Source organism: Lagopus muta, chromosome 6 (assembly GCF_023343835.1).
Source record: "Lagopus muta isolate bLagMut1 chromosome 6, bLagMut1 primary, whole genome shotgun sequence".
Taxonomy (NCBI): Eukaryota; Metazoa; Chordata; class Aves; order Galliformes; family Phasianidae; genus Lagopus; species Lagopus muta.
Window position 1 is genome coordinate 41,916,292 of NC_064438.1, and position 17,306 is coordinate 41,933,597.

Consider the following 17,306-nt stretch of genomic DNA (forward strand, 5'->3'; position numbering starts at 1 on the left):
GATTTGATGTGTAAATAAATTGAAAGAATAAAGTAATGTGAATTACATCATCTCTCACTCTCTCAATTCATAAATAATGCCATCTTATCCCCTTTAGAACTTAACAACTGGTACAGAAATGTTATCTACATCTTCCCGTTTTGATTCCTTGCCTATCACATTCATTTTAAAACACTGCAAATGCAGTGAGATAAAATGACATCGAAGCAAACTTACATGTAATCCTATTCTAATCCTATCCTTTATTTTAAAATTCAGTTTCTTTTCTTTCTTTAGAATCATTATAGAGTACAAAACTTGTGCTAATAACTTCAAAGCTTATATAATTTTCATTGTTTCCGAACAGTTACTAAAGAGGGAGTACAGAGTCAGTTCAGTGTTAAGAAAGCATTTAATCATCCATAAAAAATATGGTAAATATTATAATGAAATAAATTATTGTTTTAACATGATTAGTTACCTCTAATTAAAAGAGAAGCCAATTCAACTGTTTTCTCCCATAAACTTTTCATTTTGTTACTTTTACAGAAAATATTAAAGTTTCAGTAAATCATTTACAGTTCTACGCTTCTGTGTGCACACAAATCCTCTCATAATTTTCTTTCAAGGATGATTTATCAGACTGTGTCAGCACTATGAGCACTTTGCCAGTATAGACAAGTAGAACATTATCACATGCCAGCAAAAACCTTTTTGGGAACTGCATGTTATGATCCACCCTAAGTTTTCCCCACTCTTCAGTGAAACTACCTATGTTGACAAAACAGCTTTTAATCTGCACAGCTAAGATAATTACTGATTACATTTGTTCATAACCTCTAGCAAAATATATTTGCTAAAGTCTGTATTATGGATATGTTTCAGCTTTTACAGTATGACAGCTGCTCCAGAAGCAATGCCTCCCATTTTTTTATGTTGGCCCACGACATCACAAACAGATATTGGTTGCATGGCAGCAGAGGTTGAACTTTCCTAACAATATTCTGTTGCATTTTGTTGCCATGTGCCAGATGGTAGCAGAGGTGAGTCTGATAAAATGGTACCTGGCACGGAAATGTATATGAAACAAAGGTGTGTAATTGAACTCCTCTATGCTGAAAAAATTGCATCTATTGAAGTTCCTCAGTGCTTACTAAACACTTATGGAGACCAAACAGTGTATGCGAGCACACTGAGGAGACAGGTGGTGCGTTTCAGTAGTGGTGACAGTGATATCAAAGACTAGCCACCTTCCAAACCGCCATGCAGATTTTTATAGGTGCAGCATGCAGGCTCTTGTTCATTGCTGGCAAAAATGCACTGCTCATGGTGATGCCTATTTTGAAATATATTATTTTGTAGATGAGATTATTTTTTTTTTAAATGAAATGATGCTCCTGTGTTCTTTGTATCTGTTGCAGTTTACTTGGAAATAAATAGGAGGCATTACTTTTGGGGCAATGTACATGTAATATGTGTAGCTGTGCCACTGCAGCTCATAAGAAATAGGAAAGAAAGGTAGTCTCACTTATTTCCTCAAACATAGTTGAATCTTGTCAGCAAATAATCTAGAGCTTATGCTAGTGCCAGCAGGTTCATGGGAGATTGGTCTTTAGCTTCTGTTCAAAGAGTATTTTGTAGTATATATCAAAAGTTATACAAGTATAAGCATGAAAATATTAATTCCTCGTATCTTACAAGGCTCTAACTTCAGAGAACATTACCTTTTCCATATAAGGCATGGAAGAATTAGTAAACCTATGCTGATACTTTTCTGTTAGCAAAGACCTCAGCTTATCTGAGTCTTTCAGCCTCTATAGTTCTGAGACCTGAAAATTGCTCATGCCCTGGCTTTATCTTTAGGAGTGTAAAACACTGGATAATAAAGGCCTGCTATCATATGTAAAGCTGAAATACTAACCAATATGGTACATAACATGGATTCCAGCTCCAACACCAGTAACTCTACTGGACACGCTTTAATTGATAGCAGCATTCAGAGAACTGTTTTCAGCTGTTACAGGTAACGGTTGGAATAGTTTCATTAACTGTATTTCATTTGGAGACAGATGTATAATAAATAAAAATATAAAATATATATGTTTTCAGTTGTAAAATGAAACATTTCATCTTGGACTGTTTGCTGTTTATAACTAAAAGGGATAAAACTAGTGACACTTCTGATTTATTTTTAAGTCTAAAATTATTTCATTAAAAAGTGTTAAAATTATTTTTTTTAATTTCTCAGATTCTTCTGAATCCATAGTATGATAAAATTGACAAATCCAAAAAATATTTCATAGATCACTGACTGCATTTGCTGTCTCCGAAATAAATGAGTTATTTTGCAAAAGTATTTCACTTCAATCAATTTACAAATTTTATTTTCCTGAACTCCAATAAGTTCATTTATAAGAGGTATGTGTGCAAAACATCTTTTCCATTATGTAAACAGGTTCAAAAACTTCTTCTGAGACTCAGATGTCTGTAAAGCTTCTGTGACCTTCTGCCTGAATCAGTGGATCAGTTGTTCAGAGTATTTGCAGATGTACAGGGTATTCCAGCTATAATTCATCCTAGCAATTCCTTCCTTTTCCTTGGATTGAAAGGCAGATACTTTAGAAGACTTTAAAAAAATGTAACAATCATTGTTATACTTGGCTTGTTTCTAGCACACCAGTAAGTTTTGCTGTGATGCATTCTTATTCTACTAGTAAATTTGTGACTTATACATAGTAAGGATGCTTCTTATTATAAGAATTAAAAAAAAAAAACAAAAAAAAAAAACTGTTGAACAATTATATTTATTGCAATTATTTCCAGAAATAAGTATACGAAATCACATTATTCACTAGCAGAATTATTGTCATTTAAATAATAGAAAGCAATCTACTTTTCACAGAATCAGAGAATCACAGAATCACCAAGATGGGAAAAGACCTACAAGATCATCCAGTCCAACCATCCACCTATCACCAATAGTACTCACTAAACCATGTCCCTGAAAACAAAATCCAAATGTTCCTTGAACACCTCCAGGGGCGGTGACTGCACCACCTCCCTGGGCAGCCCATTCCAGTGCCTGACCACTCTTTCAGAAAAGTAGTATTTCCTAACGTCCAGCCTAAATCTCCCCTGGCACAGTTTGAAGCCATTCCCTCTAGTTCTATCACTAGTTACACATGAGAAGAGGCCAAACCCCAGCTCACTACAACCTCCCTTCAGATGGTTATAGAGAACAATAACATCTCCTCTGAGCCTCCTCTTCTCCAGACTGAACAATCACAGCTTCTTCAGCCACTCCCCATAAGGCCTGTGCTTCAGACCTCTCACCAGCTTTGTCGCCCTTCTTTGAACCCATTCCAGGGCCTCAATGTCTTTCTTGCAGCAAGGGGCCCAAAACTGGGCACAGTACTTGATGAGCGGCCTCACCAGAGCTGAATACAGGGGGACAATTACTTCCCTGTTCCTGCTGGCAACACCATTCCTGATGCAAGCCAAGATGTCATTGACCTGCTTGGCCACCTGGGCACACTGCTGGCTCATGTTCAGCTGAGCATCAATCAATATACCCAGATCCATGTGCTCTATGCAGTCTTCCAGCCAACCCGCCCCCGGCCTGTAGCATAGCCTAGGTTTGGTGCAGCCAAAATGAAGGACCTAGCATTTGGCCTTGTTGAACCTCATCCCATTGGCTTGAGCTCAGCTATCCATCTTGTCCAGATTCCTCTGTAGGGCCTCGCTACTCCCAGGCAGATTGACACTTCCAGTCAACTTGGTGTCATCTACTAACTTAATGAAGGTGCACTTAATGCCCTCATCCAGGTCATCAATAAAGATACTGAAGAGGACAGGCCCCAGCACCGACCCCTGGGAAATGGTTTTTAATGTTTATACCCTAAGATACAAAGTAATTTAACTGACTAGAGAAATGGTCAAATGTATTAGATGTTTGAGGAGGAGAGAAATCCAAATCTCTTTTACAGAAATGAAAACTATGTATAATTCCTTATCTTTATAGGTAATATTCTTGAATCCTAAAACATGACTATGATTAATTTTTGCCTGTCTTTTTAGTAAACTATTTCAGTGATCCTTCCAAAATACTGGAAAACAGGAAAGAAACTATATGAACAACAGACAAGAATAGATGGAAAGTAATTTTTGCGGATTTCACGGAGAGTTATTTGTTAAGATAGTATGGTTAGGTTGTGGTTGTACACAATGATCTTTAATGCATTTTCCAACCTGAACAATTCTGATTCTATGATTTAACAATTTAACTTTGTGTAGTTTTTATTTGCATTACTCTATAAGCCTTTCCCTGAAGAGAGAAGATATTACATGGTTAACTGTGTCTGAAGTATGTTAGCTGTTTCACTGTGTAGAAGAAATAGAGGATTAAAATTAGGATTAGTACATGATTGTTCTCAAAGCATGTAATCCTTTCTATTGCTGTGATTTGGAAATATCTTGCATGTACTTTTGTTGTCTGCTTTCTTTTAGGCATTTTCCTAAAGTAGAATTTGGAAGTCAGGAAGCAGTGATACTAAGAAGCTTGTTTTTTGATTTTTGGTTTTGGTTTGGGGTTTTATATTTTTGTATAACTTTCCTTAATAGGAATATTAGTTTAAGCAACAAATAACAAAGCACTTCATGAAGAAGAAATAAGTGATCCTCTAGAGAGTAAACAAACAATTTGAACTGCTGAGGAGAATTAGTTCTCCAAATATGTATGTCTTTAGATGTTCTCAACACACGTTGTCATAAAAACAAAGTGATCTCTTGTGTTTGCTAGACTATCCAAAAGAACTAGGAAAAAAGTGTGTAAAAATCTATGATGGAAAAGCAAATTAATTACTTTTCCTTCATCCTGTAGGCCTCAGCCCTAACACTAACTCAAGGATAGTATGGTATGAAGATGAGTTTTCCTTGTATGGGACTATGGGAATACAAGAAGAATTAGACCTGGTAAGAAAAACTGACATCATAAGCTGATCTTGAGGCTTAGTGCAGAAGTTTGCAATTTCTGTGATAACACATTTGGTCATTTGCAAATTCTGCAAAAGAAGCAATTTGTTTAGGCTTTTATCTAACACCTGGAAAGCAAGCTCTTTAGCAGTTTAATAGTTTATTGACTATTAACGCTGGACCAGTCAGAAAAATTAAGGTAAATCCACCAAAACTTAACACAATTTTCATAAGTTAAAACGTATTAACAGTCTTCACATTTGTTCTCATTTAGGATCAAAGAGTTACTTACTCCTACAAAGATCTTTTCATTACTGAATGCAAGTGTAAGGTAATTACATAGAATAACCTTGCACTGTAAAATCTTCCTAAATATCTTCATATAGACAAGTTGATAATTATCTTGTGAGTCAGGGTTACTCTTCCTGTAATACAGTAATGATTCCAATTAAAACAATATTTCAAAATTTAACCAAATTAAAAAGCATTTAGTAATTAAATTAACTGATAATAAGTGAAAGAAAGGAGACTACTGTTTTTTTTATTTGTTTTTCGTGGTTCTGCCTTTTAGTGCTTTCTGTACAACAATAAATTGCACTCCAGTTCTTTGCTTCAGTTGACATTACTTTCAAAATTTGGAGTACTGTCTGCTTTTAGCCATGAAATTAATTTCAGAACTGTAGCATTAGCAAACCATTACATCTCTGCAGGTATTAAGTTATTGTGCTTGTTTACCTCCAAGAAATTTTAATTTAGTTTTTAAATGGGCATAACATTTCATGATATCATCCCCCAACATCCAATATTGTCCTACAATCATGTCATTTCTTATATACAGTTAAGTGTTCTGTAAGATAATGTCTTCATCACAGTATCTCATAAGGTTGCAATGGACCACCACATTCAGCAGAAGCCCGATTCTCAGGATGTACACAAGATGTTTTAAATAATTTGATTTCCAATCAATTGAAAACAAAAAAAATCCAGATCCTGATTTTGGTTGTAAACAGTTATGCTATGGTTTTAGTCATAATCAGCCAACTTTTTTATTTGTATATGCTCTTCATATTACTCAGTTCTTCTTTTCTCTTGTGTTTTAAGAATTTCACATCCAATAGTTATTTTTGTTTAGTAACGTTGGTCTAGATGCCTGTAATTGAGATTTAAGGAGCAGATGAAATACAAAAACATTTGCCTGAAAAACTGACAATCTGACCCAGTGCTGTCGCATAGAGCACATAGAGCTGGGAAAGCAGCCTTAAGCATATTTTAAATAGTGCCTGGCTATGCAGCAGTGACACAACTTTTCCTGTGTCACAGAAGCCTACGTACCACTCAGAGTTGGTTAACATGTTGTTCAGCTGCATCTGGAAGCGTGACTGAACACTGAGGAACAATGATATGGAGCTCACATAATCTCTTTGAAAAATGTTCAGGGTCTAGCCTAGTTTGGATCCAAGAAGAGAGAGACCCAAGGAAATGCAATGCAAGCAAAGTAGCAAGAAGATACCTGGTACAAAAAATAAAAAAAATAAAAAATAAAAAAAATAAAAAAGGTTTAGTGTTTCCAACTCTCTCATAACATACTGTTCTACCTAAAAATACATAGCATACAAATAATGTGTTTCTCTCTCTTCTCAACAATGTAGTTGGTTGTTATGTTCAGACACTTTTGTCTGGAGGTGCTAGATAGACTGAGTCCTCCCAATCTCAACTATGTCCTGCCTGATCCCATAAGATTTCAGTTCAGTTTTCTTCTGTATCACTTTCAGTTATCACCCAGATCAGAAGAAAATAAAAAAAAGTAAAAACATGCAGTCGAGAATATCAGAGTCACAACTTTTGGAAAGTCTCTCTGAAAAATGTTTAGTTGCCAGAAGACATCTCTAGAATTTAAGATCAATTTTCTCCTGTCTCTATCAAAGTGTGATTGAGATTTAGTGGTGGTGACTATACATGGAGCTGTAAAATCCTTTTCCTTCTCTCACTTACCTCCCCAACACACCCTTTCACTGGGCACAGTGTTTCGTAAGGATTTCTGGTAGAAGGTTCTGCTAAAACAGAGATGGTGATGTGGAGGTGAAGATGCTCGGCCTTCTTTGTTCTTCTGATAAATTTCTATAGCCAAGTTTTCTTTGCATTGTAATCATCTGCAGCTGATTTCCTATTCTCCCTTCACATCTAGATTTTTTTATTCTTTTGTTATTCTGTGATCAGCAAAAATTTTAATCATGTAGTATGTAACTAGTTCAGATGTTACCCCTGTGGGCAAAATATCAAGTATCTACAAGGGCTATGTGCCAGACTGATAGAGAAGATATTTTGGGCTTTCATCTGAAGCACGCAATAAGAGCTCTTGACCCTCAGATGTTTCTTTACTACCTAAATTAGTTATAAAATCCTGGCTTATTAAGGCTTAGTTTGTTGTACATCACAGTTGAACATTTACCTCTTCGTATTTCATTACATGAAAATAGAACAATTGTGTTCACATTTTAAAAATGCTAAAGTATATTTAGAAAATGCTAAAATATATTGACTTAATCCTGCATAAACATGGTGGCAAATGTAAGAAAAGGAGATTTATAATTAATTCAAAATATACATTCTTAGCATAAGGAAGATTATGTTGAGATGAGGAAAAAAGCAGAGTTTTATTGAGCTACTTCAGAAGTTTAGTAAGCTGATATTCTGCATAAGCGCAGACTGCCACACAAGCCTAGTTGCACATTCCTCTAAGCATATCATGTATAGAAACGCACAGCACACTGTAGATGCACACACAATGAATGCAAGTAACATGGCAGACAACCTCCATTCTATGTGAAACAATTGATCCTCTTTCCTATATTTCTTGGAAGTATAAATACCCATATACATTTCAGTAATAGCACAGTAATTTTGGAAAATTTTATTGGAAAAAAAGATGAAAACTAGTGTGTCTAGTTTCTTCCCCTCACCTCCTCCTCAGATGTCAACACTGTCATCTCATTTCTCATGCCCCTACTCCTATTTTCTCCTCTCTGCTACTTGGGAGATGCAGCTGCTCCAGCTGAACTTGTTCTGGACCTTGAGAACCACCATTATTGCCCATTGGCATTCTAACAAAAAACAATTACATAAGTGGAAGAACAGCTTCTAGTACTTATATATATTCACACAGCCCTATGTATCAGCTTAAATCTCTGTGAGCGTGTTTTAATTCTGGAGTTAAATAAGTTGTTCTGTGTATATGCCGCTGGTAGGTGGAGGAACCATAATTAGAAAGTAGGTAGCAGGATTTCTGACTGCCTGTTGTGCTTTTATCACACAACTCTTTCCATCAGATCAAATGTCTCCTTATGGCTGTATAGTATACAAACTGTAATGTCTCATGTCCCCTAGACAGGTGGCAGAGACAGCAACATGTTATTAAACAGTGTATACTGTCTATATAAAATACACAGAATTAAAACTGAGAAAAATAAACTGTCATGTATTGATCTGAAAACTCCAAATTATTAAGTCTTGGTAAGATTAATTCTACCTGTGAGACTCTTATGTATCTAGACAACATGGATTTCATAACATATGGGTGCTTGAAGTAAATGTGCTCCAAACTCAAGTCTAATTGTAATTTTCTTCTAGAAATAATTAATTTTTTTATTAAAAGATCAGCTCAATCAAGATTTGAGAGAAACAAAAGATTGCTGACCAATATATCTTTCCTTTTAGGAATTTTTACTATATTCTGTACAGTTCAATATGCTGTTTTTATATCACCTTATCAAATTAAGGTTCAAATCCATCATCTTATTTAGATACACAGAGTTTTTCATTTCATTTTGATACTGTGTCTAAGTCCTTTTAAAGATCCAGTCCTTTTATTAATGATTTTCAGTTTTTATATGAACACATCTAATCTTTTACTTCCCAAGTATCTGGAAATCTAGGTTCAGATCTTCAAATGCGAAGCTCAAACTGATTTTCAGTATTCCACATGGTTAAACAAGTGTACTAGTTATCTGTTGTAGAAATTTGAAAATGTCCAATATAAAAACTGTTTCTGAAAATTAGTTACCCATATTTCTGATATGGTTTTCAACAAATAGTTACTGCTGAATCTGTTGACTTCTGATGCTATTTTTCATAAAATATAATAATCAAATCAGTAGTCATGCTAATGCACATTTCATAACATTTCCAATGCTTAGCCTAGTGAGAGACTACATAAAATGAGATTCTTAATTTCTCAAAAGCCATGATTTTTAAGAGAAAATCTGATGAGAATATAATCTAATTGACATTGATCTCTAAGATGGAGTTTTATGAGACATTACACAATTTCAGTACATCACAAAAAAGATGCATTGGTAACAGGGATGTAGATAGGTATGTTTTATGTTTCCTTTTCAGACTGCCTATGTTTCTTTTCTGTATCTTTCTACTAAATTCCTGCATCTTGTACTTAGTGCACATAGAAGCGAGATTCATGAAGAACTGATAGATTATACCACAGAACAAGCTGAAAATTAAGATGCATATGCTCAGCAACCAGAATCTTCAAACAACATTTGAGTTTTTTTGTTAAGTTTCCAGACTCTAACCAATGACAAATGACTTCATTTGGATTGAAGAATGTATACAAAATATAAGTGATAGAGTGTAAATTAGCAGATGACAACAACACACAAACCTGAGATATTTGTGGATAAGGAAATTTATCCTGTAATAAAGGGTTTTGTTTTTGATTTGATTTTTTTTGGCTTACTTCCTCCATTTTTCACCCACCCCTCTCTGCTCTTTATGGTTTGTATTTAAACAGAGAGCAAATCACACATTTTTGACAAGCAGCAACTGGGGTCAAAAACAACCTTCATATCCTTCCTAGCTTTCAACTGCTTCAAAGAACATGGCTTGTTTCATCTCATCTCTAGGAAATTAGCCAAATGGAACATGCCCTTGGTAAGAGCTGCCTCTGATCTGATGAACCTACATCCATTCCCACATGACAGGCTCTTCCTCCCCTTTCCCTAACTGAAAATGCACTTTTATGAAGTTTTCAAAGAAAAATAATTTAAAAACTGTAAAACACCAAGTTTTGTTTTGTTTTGGTTTTTTTTTTTTTTTTTTTTTTTCATTTCATTATAGGACCATGAGAGTTTGGAATCTGAAAGAACTAAGAAATAGAAAAAAGTTATTTTTTCCTCTGGAGCATGAAGAAGTCATACCAGCATTGCTAAAGCAAAATGGGCTGTTTCACAGAATGTGTGCCAGGGCTAACTGACTGAAATAGGCTGAGTCTCAAAAAAAACAAACAAACAAACAAAAAAAAAAACCCCGATTCCTAAGAAATTCAAAATGGCAAGTCCAATTTAACTTTAAAGATCAGATGTAGGTTTTTACAAGTTGAAATTATTTTGCTGCCTTCATAAAAATGCAAAGGAAAATTTAACATTGCACCCCATCCTTATATTTTAGCAGCATATATATTACCCTTGTCAGTTACCTATTGCACTAGGTGTACCACTTCAGAAGCACAGTAAGCTTGAGGATTGCCCTCTCAATGAAGAATTCAGCACTGCTCATAGAAGCTAAACAAAGTTGTTTAAATTTTACTATCTACTAAAGTATTCAGATACATACATTGTTTTATTAAGGAAATACAAGTTGGAGACACTGCAGTTCAAAATACCAATATATATAAAATCCCGTCTTCGATACTTCTTGCTGGCTAGAAAGTAAATCCTTTCACGTTCTTTCTCTACATTCCTGGGCAGCTCTTCAAAGATTTTTACTGCCTATTTTTCTTTCCTTATTTAAATAATAATTCGATGTTATGAAGGATACACTTCCTGTCCTCTGGGAGAAACTGGGGCCACCATCTTTTTGTGTAACAAATTATGTTCTTTTATAGAGGTACCACCTAAAAATAAAACACCTTTTTTTGAACTCAAATTACATTGGAAAAAAAAATAGCACAAAAAAACTCTGTATATGAGTCATCATAGTTTTGTTTGGCACAGTAGGACCAAGGCAGGAAATCAACATAGTTAAACACAAAAAGAAACTCACCACTTCAGATGGAATATTTCTACTTTCTGTCCACCTTCTTGCCCTTTTTCTTTTGAAAAGATTTGAATTATTCTTCCCAAGTTTCTTCTGTAAATTCTTATCATAAGCTTTTTGTCTATTCAGATTGATTACTTCCTTTTCATAATGGCACAAGATCATTGACTTCCAAACTCTCTTTCATGGACAGTTTTGTCACCCACTTGATCAATTTTGACCCACTTGATGACTTGATCAAGTTGCCGATGGCCTTATACAACATCCAACAGCTTATACATACTTCAAATGTAGTAACTGATCTAACAAAAGATGTTAAAGATAAGGTAGAATTGCAAGGAATAGAGTCTCTATTATTTTAAAAATGCAGCTACAGTAGTAGTAAAACACCCTCTTAAAATGTGATCTATTAAATATACCAAAAATAACCTTTTACAATGAACATTCACACATAGGTTCGTTAGGAGATGCTATTAGAAAACCAATGCAAGACATTCTCCACAACTTCCATATATGTGTAGACTATAAGGATAAAGGATTCTGAAAAAAACATCATAGCTTTAAGCATATGTATGAGACTCTAGTCTTATATTAATATTATAAGACACTTACTATGATAAGGTCTAGAAAATTAATATTCTTTTACAGATACTAGGTAATTTCAAGACATTAAAAGAACATTCACACATAAGTCATTTTCATTGGTTAAATCTAATTCCAGCACAGTGCATTCTTCCTTGATTGCTCAGTTCAAGGTAAACAGGAAAACTTGGTGAACTTATGTTTCTTTCTTTTTTTTTTTTTTTTAATAGAGAATATCATAATAGAGATGTTTCAGTGATCTCACCCATTCTACCTTCTCTGTACTCTATGCCTCTCATTTCTTCTTTGAAACCTACTTCTATGGCTGACAGAGTAGCCATGACTGTTCAGGTTTTAGTTTCCACTGCTATAACCAGCTATGTTTAATAAGGTCAGCTATGACTGTTCTAACTGATCTGTCCACTAAAACAAATATAGATTAACAATTAACTCAGAGACCACAGAAGAGTCATTTGCTAGCAACGACTAGCAACAATATAGTTCAGTATATACAAACTCAATTTAGAAATGATTGTATAAGCCATTACTAATTCTCTGAGTCACCTAGTCAGCTCTCCATTGAGTCTTAGATAATATCTTGTAGCTGAACTCAGAACTGCTAACACGAATTTACAGCAACTTCTCACCTAACAATTAGTCATCTCCACTCTGTTGAGTGTAAATTTGATATGAAACATTCCTTGGTAGTTTCTGCCCCCATACAGCCTACAGAACTTCTGTTCTGCGTGAACACTCAACTTCTTGAATGTTTCTGTAGCTTTTTGAAGGAATAAACTTATTCAGATGAGCAAAATGAAGCTCATACTTGTCCCAGTTCTTATTTGCCTTGAATCCTAAGTACAAAGCCATATAAATGATGACTATGACATAGATGTGACAGAAACTGATGTCAGTTTGATGTGCTACCTTTCACAAAAGTAAATAACTATGTAGTTTGAGTGCTGAAACAAGTTCAGTCAGTACATAGTACATTTTTTTTTATAAAAAGCAATGAGATTCAAGATCAAAGCTCATGTTAAATTTCAGATAAATGAATTACTTTCAGAAATATAAAGTGCTTCATTAGTCAGTGAGAGATAATTTATGAAATCTAAACTGAAGATTTTATTTTGGAAAGATTAGCCATACAGATCTAAAAAAAGAAAAACTGAGCCTCTACTCCCCAATTACCACAGTGATTAACAATCTGTAGGCTTTTTTTCTTTCCTTATTAGCCTTGGTATTTACTGCTCTCTAACAAAAAAGTAACAGCAAGCTCACTGTCATAGAGACTGCCTTAATCCTTGCCAGCCTGCAGGGGTCTGCTACTTACACCCCCAAGCCATCAATCTGATCTTAACAGGCCACTTGGTTTTGATGCATCTCATCAGCTTTGGCAAAAAACTTTCCAGCAGAAAGGTGGAGAGTAAGAAACAGCCTCTCGTGTTTATAATCCAGACCATCTTTATGATGAAGACTCAAATAACCCTGCTTTATGACTCGTCATGTTTTTCTAATAACTTATTTTGACCAATTTCTAGGCATTCAGGCATGATATCACACTTATTCTGCCATGTTATTAGAAAATGTATTGTGCATTCTATGCAGACTTGAAACATTATTTCCTATAGAAGTTCCCTCTATTTTAAAAATATGTTTATTTTGTTCCTATAAGAAGAACTATAAGAAGGAGTCTACATCTGGCAAATTTGTTACATTTTCTTATATTATAACTACCAACTTTGTAACACTGACCTATTTCTTTTATTATAACCACTATATTATTTATTACTTCAGATGTTTTGGTGTTCCCCACACTAGCCTGGATTAAAGTTCGTTTTCTAATTCAGTGAGAATAACATTAAATAACTTAGTACTAACAACCTCTCAATTATATCCACAATATAAAAACAATCAACATAGCATTATTATTCCTATTCATATCTACATCTAAAATCAATTAACAATTTGTACCATGGCTGACTTTGTTCTTCTGAATGTACTGTGAGAAATCAATCGCATAAATATAGAACACAACTCTAAAGAAATTTGCTGTAGATTAAAAGGCACTACTGGATGTAAATTGTTCCCAAGATACAAACTTAATCCATGAAATGATAGAGGGAGCTGATAGCTGGGAATCTGAGAAGTGAAATACAGCTATATGTACAATGTTTTTCTACTAGTTGATAGAAGTAATGAAAATAGAGAGTGGAATAATAGTCTAGAGTTATGATTACTACAGTGTAGGATTTTATGGCTAAGATATACCTACTAGTTAGTCAGTCTGTTTCCTCTAATGTCTTTGAAGGATACAGACAGGCAGCTGAATCTTAAACACTTTTACATTCCTCCTGAAATACTTTTAGCTCCAGAAAAATTTCTGTAAAATATTTTGTGCTTATCAATTGTTTAATAGCAATGAGCAGAACTGCAAAGCCCAATTCTTTTCCATTGTACTAAAAAATAAAAATAAAATAAAAGACATGACGAACTGTGTCATAACTGTAACTGTGATACTGAATACTAGATAAGACTGGAGACAAAGGTAAAATGGTTACTTAGAGGAAATCCTGAGAAATTATGATTTATCACCTATTTTAAAAATATCTCATCAAATATAAAGTTAACAGGCAAACTTGTTATGATTTTTCTTCCTTTCTCCAAGAATGCAGATCTGGGAGCCAGATAGGACTTACTGAGTACTATTACTATTATGGCAGTATTCCTAATAAGCACTTTTAGATTCTGCATCCCAACTTGATCAAGAACTATACGTGACAGAATTCCTTATAATATAATTATTCTGCTACCACCCATCTATCTAGACAAGTAAGATGTGGCCAAGATTCTTAAATCAGCATGATCAGTAAAAAAAAAAAAAAAAGTAAGTAAATTCAGGAAAATGTAAGCACAGGCAAGGAAGACTAAAAGTTATTCCTGCGTATCCAAGCCATTAAGGAATTGGCAAGATTCATAACAAGTTATAAAAAACAAACAAACAAAAAAAACTATATCTACAGAGTTTAAGGAAAACAGAGTAAAAAATGATTCAAGTAATACCTCTAGTAAGAATAAGAGTAGAGAGTTCCATCTGTTTTGTCTTTCAAAAGAACTGTATCACCTGCATATAAGGAACTTAAAAAAAAGATATTAGGAAATATTATTTAATAATATTTTCATAAACTGAGAAAATATACGAGGAAAAGAAAAGATAAAAGTAACTTATCAGAGAAAATCAAAAAGTCTACTGGTTGAAAGTTGAAGATACACATTGAAAATAAAGAAATAAGATAATTTACTTTTTAGCAAGTAGCTATTTTGAAAAAATAATTTCTGGTTATATGTAAGTTTCTTGGATCATCATTTATCATATTTTCATGACTTGCAAGTAGCTGTTAGCTTAAAAAAATCTATGAACCTCTTTTAGTACTTAGTAAAATATTAGCCATAGGAGTGAACTTCCTGCAGCATCTAGAGTGAAAAGTTCAGCAGAAGCAGAAGGTAAATCAGTCTTTTAAACACTAAAATAAACTGAAAGAAAAGCATTTTTGTTGTTTAGATTTGAGGGAAGAAAAACCTCGAAAATATTATGATAATGTAAAATAATGAATGGAGTTTCCAATGAACAGTTATCAAGATAAAACACAACTAAATTTAGTGTCTGAATCATCTGATTTTTACACAGTCAATGGAGAATAGCATATTCCTCTGTTGGGCTTGATTTGAAACTGTATAAGAAGGCCAGAAATAGAAAAATCTAGTTTTTCAATGAGAGGAAAACATCGGAACACAGGGCTCTGTAATTACCCTATTTTGAATAAGGGAAGAGAGCTTTGCTAGCAACCTGGAAAATAGTAAGATGCTCCCAAATCCTCCTATTCACACAAGCATACTCAATAAAACATATCTTGCTTTTCTGATTTGTACCCTTTTAATATCAGTAGTGGCAAACGACTCTTACTCACCTGCATCTGCTGGGGCACAGCATGATATTTACTGAGGCAGCAGAGAGATTAGCCTCATTTATATGCATCAGATGAGAGTGGCTCATTTTTCAAGTTCAAAGATGGAAGAAGAATTTCATGAGCATTGAAAGAGGAGTCCAGTCCATCAGAACGCAATATTATGTAAAGTCTAAGCTTATACAATTAACTATAGCCACATCTTTGAGGAAGAAGTTTCAGCTTACTAGGTCATCAGCAAAGAATGGTCTTGGTCTAGAGTAAAATTTGAAAATTTGTCAATGAACAGCAGGAATATCTGATGGTTAAGTCCTACAAAAAGATGAAAATTAACCAGCTGGAAGTATTCACTTTCCAAACTAACTTAGCTGCCGTTCCAGATTGCCACAAGGCCAGAAGAGTTGATCTGTACAAGACTTTTAAAATGAGATACAACTAACAGTAACTGAACAAAGTCATCTGAATTACAAGATTTTCCATACGACTGAAATATCTCTTTCTGAATCCAATATTTTTTATGCCAGAGCTATCTCTCTTCATGTCTTAAAACCTTTCTTGAGTACTCTGTTTTATAATGGGATCTTTCAGCCATCTTTGTAAAGCCTTACGGGAAAATTCTACCCAGTCTTGGTATCTTCAAGAAGCAGAAAATATTAAAGAACTAGACAAGGAGTTGAGGTTGATGCTACGTTTGTTTATATTTTCTTATTATCTCTTCTACTTCATTTTTTCCTTAATTGGTGCTATTGCACAAAATATATTTGCTTCACAAAGATATTTTGAACAAATTTAAAGTAGTAAGATGAAAAAAGCCTCAGCAGGCATATTGATGTGTATGATATATGATTAATCTGTGGAACTTGCTGTCATAGAAAATTAGTGAAGTGTATTTTCAAAGCATTCATGAAAAGGATTATGCATTTACTGACAAAATCAACTTCTACAGATACAAAACAATGCTTGTCAATAACTCTGCTCCAGAGCATGGAAAAGAGTCAGAAGAAATATTTGACCACTATGAAATATTGGAGCTAGTTTCAGTGGGAGGGAGGAAATTAAGTTTCCAACTTCCACCATTATCTATAGCAGAAGAGAGACAGGATTGATAGCTCCTCTAAGGCAATTCTCATATACCTTTAAAAAAATTTATTGAACTCATTCTGACAACTCTGGTAAAGAGATAGGTCACGGTCATTCCTAATATATGCTAATATGAATCAAATGGTTATAAAGTCTTAATAATTCAGTATTATAGGATCTTTTGCAGACCTGCTAGTATAGTGCTAATTTTATACAAAAAGGAATTAATATGAAATGAAATATTAAGTTGGCCTCATCTCATAACCAAAATCACTTTATCATCACTGTAAAAGAGATGCTATAATTCTAAACATAGATGATACTCTTCTACTGACAAATTCGGTATTCTGCAAAGTAGTAATTCAGCCATTTGTGATTTTCTCACACATGGTTCCTCAGTCTATATCCTGCAGGCCATCACTCCAATCTGAATTAGAAATTCCAATGAATAAACATTTTGCTATTGGAGTTATTTTTGTTCCTAGTAATTTCTTTGTTGACTTCGGGGTTGGAAATGCTCTACTTTTTGCAAGTGTTCTTATGTGTCCTGTGAAAAGAACTAAGTACCAACACTAACTTCAACTTGGAATAACACTATCAAACCTCTCCCTAACTTTAGTTTCATAGATTCTGTGATTTCTGAGAATATGCCAGATCTTCAATAGTCTCATCTATTCCTGT